General features: G+C 32.1%; 1 protein-coding gene across 1 annotated transcript in view; it reads right to left on the bottom strand.

The window, feature by feature from the left end:
- Nucleotides 1-12,066, bottom strand: part of LOC115452330 (paired mesoderm homeobox protein 2A-like) — a 35,244-nt gene that overhangs the window by 11,287 nt on the left and 11,891 nt on the right. The gene's annotated exons all lie outside the window — the stretch shown is intronic.

The raw sequence follows: 12,066 nt of genomic DNA, 5'->3' as shown, positions 1-12,066 counted from the left end.
AAATAGTTAAAACCCGAATTCATTATTCATAAAATCTTTCTATAACTTCTTTATATGTTACCACTTCGTTAAAGCAATTTGTAAGCACAGTGACTTTGCTTGGGATATAATGCGGACCACATTTTCAGAAAAGTCAATATTTTAACTACAATTCATCAAATAGGTAAAAATACGGATTCCTCATTCATAAAGTCTTTCTATAACTTCCTAATGTGTTCACTTGGTTAAAGCCATTTGTTATCATAGTGATCTTATTTGATATAATGGTGACCAATTAACTTAAAAAAAATTCCTCTTTAATTCTAAGATCACTTGTAAGTTGAAGCAACCAGAAATGAAGTTATACAACTATTTCATGTATGCGTTTGCCTCTGATCGACTGAACTGATTCAGATTTTTCCATTCAATTTGACCGCATAGTGCATGGTTATCCTATAGTCGTTTACAGTATATTACAAAAAGAATAGAATACACTTAGAATCTCTGAATTCCACTCACCCTCATGCTTTGTATAGAAGAACAATGAGGTATTTGGATGTACTATTATGGTTGTTCTTTGGTGAAAGGAAGAATTTAATGTAACACATCGGTCAATAAGTTCCGAGCCTAGTATATAAATGGCGCTGTAACGGATAAATACTATCGATATTCAAAAATTACTGACCTCTATGTAACACATATCAAAATTGCATAACCTTTTAACTATTTGTTTAAAAGTTATAGTGATTTTAGTGATGCTACTTTGAGTATCTCTAAAACAATGTACGAAAAAGAATTTCGAGTGTGGATTAAACGTTGTTTTTTAATGAAAAAAAATACCATTGAAACAAAAGTTTGGTTCGATAATTGTTATGAGAACTCTGCTCCATCAAAAGCAACAGTTAAAGCTTGATTTGCTGAATTTAAACGTGGGCATACAGACACCAATGATGCTGAACGCTCAGGACGTCCAAATGAGGTTGTGATTCCAAATAATATAAAAAAGTACACAAAATCTTTTTGGATGATCGTAAAGTGATGTTACAGGAAATAGCCGACATTCTAAAGATATCAAAAGGCAATGCCTTTGTCATTTTGCGTGAACATTTGTCCATGAGAAAACTTTGTTCAAAGCGGCTACCGCGTTTGCTCACCGTTGACCAAAACCAATAACGTGTTGAAGCCTCAGAGTGCTGTTTGAAGCTTTTACGGCGAAACCAAACTAATTTTTTCTTGCAATATGTGACAACAGATGAAACCTGGATCCACCATTACACTCCAGTCAAAACGGCAGTCAAGTGAATGGACGGCAACCGACGAAAGGCGTCCAAAGCGACTAGAAACACAAATGTCAGCTGGCAAGGTTATGGCTTCCATGTTTTGGTATGCGCAAGTTATAATATTCATTGACTATCTTCAGAAGGGAGAAAGGATCAATAGTGAATATTATATGGCATTACTGGTGCGTCTAAAACATGAAAAGCACGAAAAAACGGCTTCAAATGCAAAAGAAAAAAGTGCTTTTCCATCAAGACAATGTCCGGTCACACATCGGTCGCCATAATGGCAAAACTGCATGAATTGAAGTTTGAGTTGATGTCTCATCCACCATGTTCTCTAGTTTTGGCTCCTAGCGACTATTACCTGTTTGCTGAATTGAAAAAAATGCTTTCTGGAAAAAAAATGGCCCAAATGGAGAAGTGAACGCTGAAACTGAAGCGTATTTTGAAGGGTTAGACAAATCGTTTTATAGGAAGGGTATAGAAATTTTTGAGAAGCGCTGGATTGATTGTATCACTTTTGAAGGAGACCATCTAGATGAATCAAATCGAATTTCGTAAAAAAAAATTTTTTTTCTTACTTAGGCTCGGGACTTATTGACCGATGTAATATATATTTTTTTACTAAACCAGGAAACATTCGGTACATTTTAACTATAAATGTTTTATTACATCAAATAAATTTTACGATAAAAATGGCTGCAGACAGCCGAGTAAACACTAAATAATAATATCTAAGTAGGTTTCAAAATTAAAATACGTGTATAACGTTTAATAATAGGTACCTAAAATGTAGTAAAAGAACTCTGAATATATTTACTACTGCAAATTTTCTTTCACTTTCAACGGTATAAACAAATGAGATACTAGTCATTTATCAAGTTACTCAAAACCTAAAAATGTTTCTTAGAAAATAACGGAATATGTAATAATTATGTAAACTATGAAAAAAATGGAATATAAGTCGGGATGATTCAAGTATACATGCTGAGATGCTCTACCACCGAGATTTCGACCTTATACCACTTTTTAATTTATTTCATATTGTATCATTTAAAATCCATTTATGATATCACGCAAACTGTTTTCAGTGATTTGAATATTTTAAAGTATATAGGTCTATTTGTGTTACCAGTCAACTAATGTCGTACTTACTATTAAGTACTAAATAGATTTCCTAATCCTACTAATATTATAAATGCCCAAGTTTGTGAGGATGTATGTATGTATATATTTTTGTTCGTCTTTCACGAAAAAACTACTGAATGGATTTGGATGAAACTTTACAGCTATAGTGCTTATACATCAGAATAACACATATGCTATAATTTATAATGATTTTGAGTAATTTGGTCTATAATATAACGATACATATCAAGTAAGTCGAAATAAAAATGGCTATCTTGGCGTACGCTGCCTAAACTGTTGGAGTTAGACAAAGATGATGTACCGTAGAATTGTTTGTTCTAAACAGTCTTAAAAGTCCGCGACAGCTATACTTGCTATGCTGTCTACCTTTTATGTGAAAGCCAATGACCAAAATAGTGAGCCATAAATATAATTAAATCGGATACTTTATTACAATGCACAAATGGGACTTTTATCCCGAGAAACTCCTTCACACGGGCGAAGCCGCGAGCAAAAGCTAGTAATATATATATTATTTAGAACAGTTTAATATTTAATTCAGAAGTCAGAATAACGATAGAAAGTTTACTTTAATCTAGAAGCTTTAATTAGTTCGACCTTATAATGACCTTCTTGAAACGACAATAGTACAATGATTGGTGTCAGTTGTTAAAATTCAATTTCTAATTCGATCAGTTACGTAGGTGGTGTTACTTGTTTGAAAGAAATAAGCCACGTGTAAAAGATTACATATTAAAGACGTGCCTTTCCACGTGACACGCTTCATTCTTTAGATCTTAGTTTGAAAAAGTGTTTATTTATATGTGTATTACGTGCAATAGTTTATAGTTGTCTTAATAAAATGTTTACGTGCCAAATGTTCAAACCCACGCGCCACTGTAATAATTTTAGCCTTATAACAGAATAATAGATGTGCGTTTTTTAAAACAAATTTCATTGTGTTTATTATTACAAATTATTCTGTTAAGATTTATGATTCATCACTTAATTATTGGAAAAATTGTATATTGGACGTTGCCAGTTACCTCAATTTTTTAAAACTAATGTAGAGTTAAAATTTATCAAGGATTATTACAGATTTTTTTTTACTATTACTATGTAATATATGAGTATTATATTGTAATATCAGCAACTTTACTATCGCTTTACAGTATAATTTATATAGAAGATTGTACCTAGCACTGGAAAACAGTAAAATTTAAAGATATTTTATATATGAGTATATTATTTTGTATAATAATAAACTCAAGGTATAGTAATTTAAACTGTTTAATTAATACAGATATTATGATTTTAAGTATATTTATGCTTATTCGCTTTAAAGACTAACGAATAGCATATTAAGGACTTAATCATAGGTATATAATATTATATTGATTCCATATACTTTTTATGCATTCACTTATACAAACATTGGGACTACGTCAAAATTCGAAACGGTACCATATTAATAAACCTTTACATAGAACATAAGCGCTAACACGTCTTTATTTGACACTCTGTCAGAGGGCGAACCCACGGGGCGTATGAAAAACGTGAGGCCGCGCGGAATGATCTAATTGTATTCATTAGCCAGGGCAGGGCGAGCAAATATTTACTGTAGCCGGGGCGCCGGTTCTCTTCATCCATTGCGCACTAGCCTCCGTCACACTTTGATCTTCCTCGATAAGTTAAATGAACTAATATGTGAGCTATTCTTTTTGTTACAGCCCTTTGACTGTTAATTTCAGAACTATATTATACCGTGTGGTAGTAATGTAAAATAGATTTTTTTTTTAATTTATAATTTAATTTACACAAAAAAATGAATCAGTATTTTTCACAAGCTAACTTATATTGATATTTTGTTCATGAAATTAATATTTTTTTAAGTCACTGTTATATAATAATGGGGATTTGGCGTGCTTAGCAGTCTAAACTGTTCAGTCAGCAATTAGTAAAATAATTTATCGAACTTGCCAAAAAAACATAAAAATACTTACACATTTGGCTATTGATATCATTATATACAAATGGAAAGCTATTATTTCCAAAATATAAACAGACATGCGTATCTTTTGAGTATTGATTAGGACTATTGCTAGAAAATACTTATCACTAACTAATAATATAAAGTCTATTAATCTTAGGTTAGATATCGACAAAACAGAGTAAATCAATTGACAGTGCAGCGGTCGAACGCGATCAAACACCGAACACACCCCCCTGTTTATACTTAGCGGATGAAAAGGCAACACCAAACGCCCCGGAATAATATTAGCTACCCTCAATAATCCATTCAATTCTATCGGCTCACTAATAAAAACACTCTCTGTGTAACGATATAAAGGTCATTTCGGTTTGCAGATAAAAATTAACGTTTAGTCGTTTTAGTAGCCGTATTATTTTTTACTAACTGGTAACATTTGTTAACATTTGATGTTAATCCTGGATTAACACGTCATAATAAAGAGATGAATGCATAGTTTATTCAGGCCGTATGTCGAGCTATTCGACGGCGTTTAACAGTGACAGGTGCGATGACACAACATCATTTCTTGTGTTGTTGAAACCGGTGCGGCCGTGATTTAGATATTACGAGTTAATTATTAATTCTGGTACTCGTTAATTCAACAACTATAGCATTGCTCATATCAAAATGTATTTGGGAATATTAAGATTAATAAGTAATTATGTATTATGCGTTAGTGCTATGGAATTTTCGAGATATAAAAAGTTATTGAAATAACACTGTAATTAAAGTGTATATCTGTTGATCCTAGATTCTATCCAGAAGTTTGATATTTACTTATAAATGATGATTCAAATTTACGTTTTTATAAAATTGCCTTCCTCATAATTTGCACAATAAAGTACAGACAACTGTTCCCTTCTCCCGGACGGATCCTAATACAACTACTAGGCCCGATTATTCCCGTACTGAATGGTAGGTCTATATGTTTATTCCAACGTCTTCTTAGCGTATTCCATCATCTCTACCTAACTCTAATACTGCAAAAAATTTAAATGTTCCCTCCACAACCACAATTCAGTAATTCTCTTCTCCACTTCCATTTGGGCTCGGATAGTTTGTATTTTTTTTATTTTACCCTATCGTTGAGTAGAAAATTTGCTACAAAACGTGTCACTTCCTCTTTAAAACATAGAATCCTTAAATTATTGGAGTACGAGGTAGATACACCAATAAGACAATACAGTATAACTCTAGTTCCTCAATTTCATCAAGATTTATAGCTACCAAATTAAGCTAAGTTTTTTGATGATACTAGCACATTTTACGGCGGTTCCATGCCATTTTTAAATCCGGATGCTTATGAAATAAACATTTGTAATATTTCTCAATTTCATTATTATGTAAGAAAAACAAGTAACTGTACCTGTTTTTATAATAAAGAAAAGTTTTAAAATATATAATTTGAAAGCCTCTGTAATAAATAAAAATACGTTAATTTTGTTAATCATATTTTACATTTTCGTTTTAAAATTATAAGCTATATTTGTATTACATAAAATGTTTAATCAATCTGTATTTTGAATAAACGGAGTAAGCAAAAATAATTATTGTAGTTTAAAAAAAATGTGTAAATAAGCGACAGATGTGTCAGCAGTCGCGGCACACGGTCCATTACTCTTAGCAGCCCCTATTATCTGCACTGCTTTCATAAATAAATAACAGTTAACTGTTACTCAAGATATAAATGAGATAATAATATACTCATGAAACGCACGTCTATAAATCTCATTATATTGGTCGTTTCCCTACTGCCCTGTAATAAGCAAGAGCTATTGTTTTGTTTTAGCTAAATACTTGAAGCTGATGTTAATGTCATGCAAAAAGATTCAATAAGATACAAAAAGGTCCATGAAAAATATAAAATCATAATTTTTTGCTAAATATTTATAGTCTATCTATTTCAACACCACATCATTATTAAACAAGACTGGCTTTATATCATAAATAACCGTTGCACATCACACCAAAACAATTAATCACCCGTAATCAATAGTAAAAGCACTTCCCTGTGCACATGTGGGGTCGTTTCAATTAAAAATGTAACAGATTTGAATCGATTTTGACGAATCATCGTGATTGGTGCTTCCACTGTGCTTCCGCGAGACAATACAACTCTAATCAGTTGGATCGGAGGCACGCGACACCAAAATAACTGATAGAGATCAACAGATGTTCCGTTGACCCATCCGTGTTAGTGCGTTGATTCTCCACTCGTGCAAAGAGTCTTCATTTAAACTATGTCGATTTGTACGTGTCGTGTCATAGTCATATAAGTTTTTACACTGTCGAAGTCTTAGGTTCCTGTTAATTATCAAAACCGATATTTTACTTATATATATAATACAACTCTTCTATGTTCTATGTTGAGGGGCTCATTTTTCTGCACTTAGCCCGTAGATAATAAAACTCTTATTAAAAGTTAGTTACTCAGTAAGTAATAGAAAGACAAAAGATAGTAAGGTTAGATCTCCCATTAATATACTTTTTACAGTGTTTTTTTTTACATTTACACATTAACAATATATGTATTTCCCCGACTTCACAAGGGTAGCTTTGAAATCTAAAGCTAGATCACTTCTAGTGGTCCGATCGATGGTACCTATGCTGAGCTGTCCCATTTATCCGCATTTGATATCACAATATAAATTTAAGAAACACAACTACTGTTAATACATACACATATAATGAGCTTGTGTAAACTTACTTTTATTTTTTTACCAATGTAATCTAATCATTATTCCTGTATTTTAACGAATCATACTTATGTAAATTATTTTTAATAATTTCGAAGAGACAAAACATTGATTGGTTTAATCACTGCATAAATATATAGTATATTGATAATTCTTAAAAATCCTATTCCATTGAAATTGCATCAGATGTTAACAACTCACAAAAAAGCAAAAGGGAAATGAGTTGTATGTTTGTAAGATTAATGTTATGAACTGGCACGCAGCAAAAATGATTTAAAATTCAGTTAATGTTCAGAGAATAACATCGCCTGTCCCTGCGCAATTGGTAAATGACTCGTGAGTGAATAGTGCTTGTGATCTGTGATCAAATGTGGGGCGGTGGATGTCATACGCGTTTGTATAATGGCAATGGGTCTGAAACATTTATATTATTACTTTGATCGTATCGTTAACAGGTTCATGTATTATTTGATTTTTGTTAGAGTTGTTTTACCATTGTGAGGAACTACTTGCTTTCGAAGTTAAAACAATATTTCAATCAATAGTAATTTTATAAAACTACCGCTATTGCTATCTAGCAACGTACAAAGTACCGACAAAGTACGGGGTAGAAATGTCTTAATTTACATTAACACACTATAGCAACGAGAAATTTTTGTAATTAGTACCTACACATATACAAAATCCTAATACATTTGATAATAAACAACATAATTAAAAACGAAAACTCTCTTTAACTTTATATCGACCATCATTATAAAATCATAATATATGTATTTATGTTCGTCGTATAACGTATGTAATTTGTTTTTGAAAAGGGTTATAACATTTAACGTTTTCCTGGATCATAGCGATATGCGACAATAGAGCCAGTCGGTTATGATGGCCATATATCCATTGTCGTCTGATAGTTTTTGACGGCCCGCCTATGCTCCCCTGCTGAAGTTGAAACGGTTTGAATGGAATTAAGATGAACTCTATGTTTTGGGTTAGTTATGGCAGAAGTTATATTTTTCATGCTGTTTATGATATATTGTTAGGCGGATGCTGTGACGTGTATTTTTTATCGTTGAGGTTATAATGTAAACATAAATAAAACTATAAATATCCAACGATATAGGTAGTAACGTTAAAAATAAATCTATCGTAATAAAAAAGATTTTAAAAGACATTAAATTCCGATTTATCAATCATTTAATAAACAATGTCCTACGCTCTATTTTAACCCGACTCCATAATATGAGTGTACTTAAATATTTATTTTTTTAATTCTGTATTTAAGAAACTCTGTTGTATTTTTACAACAATATCGCTCCATACGTCATAGGACTTTAAATTTAATTTCCTTTGTGTTATATTTTATCTAATGAATAATGTTTACATAGATTATTGAGAAATCAGCTGTAATTTCCATTTTATAAATACATTAATCACGGGGATATATACATAATATGAAAGGCACAATTATTGGACGCATATGACGCATTCGACATGTAAGGTATGATAAAACAATGAAATATTAATTTATTTAAACATGATAGTATTATATGTATTTTTCGTAAATAAATTTATTGCTATTAAGAAAATTAGTAGACATTATTTCAGGTAAACAGACATTTTCTTGTAATTAGATAGATGAAAAAAAACTGATAAAATATTTTTTAAATACAGCTCTAAATTAAATAATGATTGTTGACATTTAATTACAATAGTTCAAGTGAAGGGTTAAGTTAATATCTCTTAGGGGTTATCGAAACCATGAGAAAATTCAAATTACAATTCCCAAGACATTTTCGGCACAAACAATTTTCCCACATTCAAATTATAGTTCCATACATTGTGCGGGGTTGCACTTTGTCGCGCGACATCCCTAAGGACTGCGTACGAAGCTAAATGAAAAATAATTGTGAGAGTTGCTGCTGATAGGAATGGCGATATAAAAATCAGGGGAGAGTAAGCGCAACAAAACATTCGTAATTCGTACAGATACAGTCCCCAAATACCACAGACAAGGATCTCACGCGCTGTCACCTAATATTATTATTGCAATAAAATATGCCACGACCTCTGGGATTCATAGCGTGATATTTTCACATGTATTAGAAAAATAGAAATCAAATTAAGCCAATTGTTTCTGTGTGAGAACGAGATGTACATATTATTTATTTTCTCTAACATTTTTTATGTAAAATGTTAATTACATACTTTTTGATACACCAATTCATAACACGCTATGAGAAAATAAATTGTAGGTAGCGTTTATAAGGCTTGCAGTATCTGTCATGCGCTACGCCCTCCGTAGACGCTCTGCGTACGATCCGTAGGCGCTTTTTAATCACCTTAAGTGCTTAGCAAGATTTGCACAATGTCTTTAGCAAGAACTACTAAAGAAGTGGAATAGTGTTACACACAATTGTTTAGAACTAAAGCAATGTTTGAATAAAGACATTTTTAGGCTATGATGATTTAACGTAGATATCTTTAAAAAGGTTCAAATAAACATTATATTAATAAATATAAGATATTTAACTCTTTCCAATAATATAATTATTGTATCGCTATAAAGGTAATAAAATTAATAAATCTATATAACTCAGCATACGTTTCTGGTAAAATATAGCATATACGACCAATAGATAAAGTGCATTTGTATCGATTTAACTGTACTTATAATAAAACAAAATTTTATTATAATGAGTCATGTAGCAAAAAATTAAGCAGTACATAAATAGATACTTGAAAAACGTTCTTTCATTCTTAATATTGTACTTTAAATTTATGTTATTGTAATAATGTTGAACAAAACAAGTGTACGCGGCATTTTATTTTAGTCCCTGTGAGGATGGACGGGCACGGTGCGTGGACGCAATCGCGCATGTACTTGTAGCTTCCCACGGCGCTGACATGCTTGTATGGTGCGCTGGTCGCTATTATAGCGTTTCGGATGTCACGCCTTTCGTCACATCATACGCTATGCCGATTTATCGCGCTTATCGCCTTTGAGATATTATCATCATCTGTATTCTCCGATATTAATTGTATTAAGCAAGTTAAGCTTATTAATATTATCATGCATTTTGGTATTTAAAATATTATAAAAATAAAAAAAATCTTAATGCAATTTTTGGATAAATCTATATTATAGTTATGTACGATTTTATTATAAATAAGAAGTTTTATTTATTGAATACTATTACAAAATAATCAATTTGAATAACTTTCTAAATCACTAAACAAGATTAACTTTGCGTTAAGTGATTACTTGATCCTCTTTTATTTAACCCGACTACGGCGACAATCAGTGCGAACAGAGGGTTTATACGTAACTAATTACATTTAGATACATTTTCGCCAATATCATTAGTATAACAGTGTTCTCTACACGTAAATGTAACAATAATCGTGTATTGAAAGGAAACTTAATAAAAGAAAAGGTAATTGCAGGTTTGTTTTATTTATTTTCGTATACTGGTTCAATTTTAGGTCCAAAACCACCGATTTTCTTAAGTTACATTCTAGGTGATTGTTAAAAGCAAGTGTTAAAAGAAGTTCAACTAAATGTCAAGGACACCTATAGCGAGTCACTGCATATCAATCTCTTAGCTTCAAACCCTAATCTCTCTATAAAATAATACTTGACTAAAGACACTCAAAACTAAACTTATCAATTAGAAGCCAGCCACACGCAACGTAAAGCACTCGAACATTATTTATTTATAATCTCAGCAATAACAATATTATGGTTTCATGACTCTTAACAAAACAATTCAGAGCCACAATGAATGTTTTTATTCCCCATTTGTCGTGCAGTGGGCGACAAACATTTGTGGCAAGTGTGTCTAATCAGGCGAGCGACGCGACGACTCACGCGCGTGGCACGCACGTGGCGGCGCGTGCCGACCACCTGCGCAACAGCGTACCCGAATCCCGGCCTCATCTCATGGGGGGAAAGACACCATAATATCTATGGAGTATATATTGCTGACATAGTCAAGTGAAAATGTATGCTATATTAAAACCATTATTCTTTCATTACTTATCACAGTGCTCAATACCCTACACATTTTTTGCCGTAATAATTATTCATAAATATTTTATATGAATTTACGAGCAAAAAAAAATGTAGATATTACATATAAATAAAAAAAAACAAGTATTATGCGCATTAAATAATGAACTTTATGTCAATAAACACAACGTTGAGTAAAAGTAACTCCTTTTAATCGACAAGAATATTATTGAGAAGTCAAGAACTATTTATGTCTTTGATTTTATAAATAATATATGAATCAAGTAGACATCAAGTTGAAGAGAGAATTGTACGACGGCATCGTGTATGCCCACTATTCACTAATTCCCGGTGGATTGCAACGCCAAGATCTTAGATCGAAAGCTGGATTGACATTTTGCTGGCGCATCCCTCGACGGTCGGCGTGTCAATCTTTATTGCAGGCCTCCCGAGCCTCGACCGGCGCGCTGTCAGGTGACCACGCCGATAGTACCTCGAGTAACAACATGGATTCTAGACCAATGATGTATTATAAATCTGTTTCTTATTTCTCTATGCACAAGAAAGAAATGCTACTTATCTTAATGATTAACGTTTCGATTCTTTAGTTACTTCATATCATTGGTAATACCTATCAAAGTACAACAGCGCAACAAAAACAGGAATGAGGCAATATGAATAGGCATTAGTTACAGCAAAAGTTATGTCTGGATATATCCTTTGCCTAATTTCATAATATTCTTAATTCTTAAATACAAAATTCGTCAAAATTAACAAATTAATAGGTAAAATTCAAAACAAAACCTGTCACAAACAAGTTAATTTCGCCTAACCTGTCCTCGAACTAATCTTTCCCGTCACGTGGGAGTAACAATAAAACCAAAATTGTCTGCGATAATATAGAATTTATCGAGCCAACGGTGCCGAACAACATCGCTTGAT

The sequence above is a fragment of the Manduca sexta genome, chromosome 22 (assembly GCF_014839805.1).
Source record: "Manduca sexta isolate Smith_Timp_Sample1 chromosome 22, JHU_Msex_v1.0, whole genome shotgun sequence".
In the NCBI taxonomy this organism is placed as follows: Eukaryota; Metazoa; Arthropoda; class Insecta; order Lepidoptera; family Sphingidae; genus Manduca; species Manduca sexta.
This window is presented reverse-complemented; position numbering and strand designations above follow the sequence as displayed.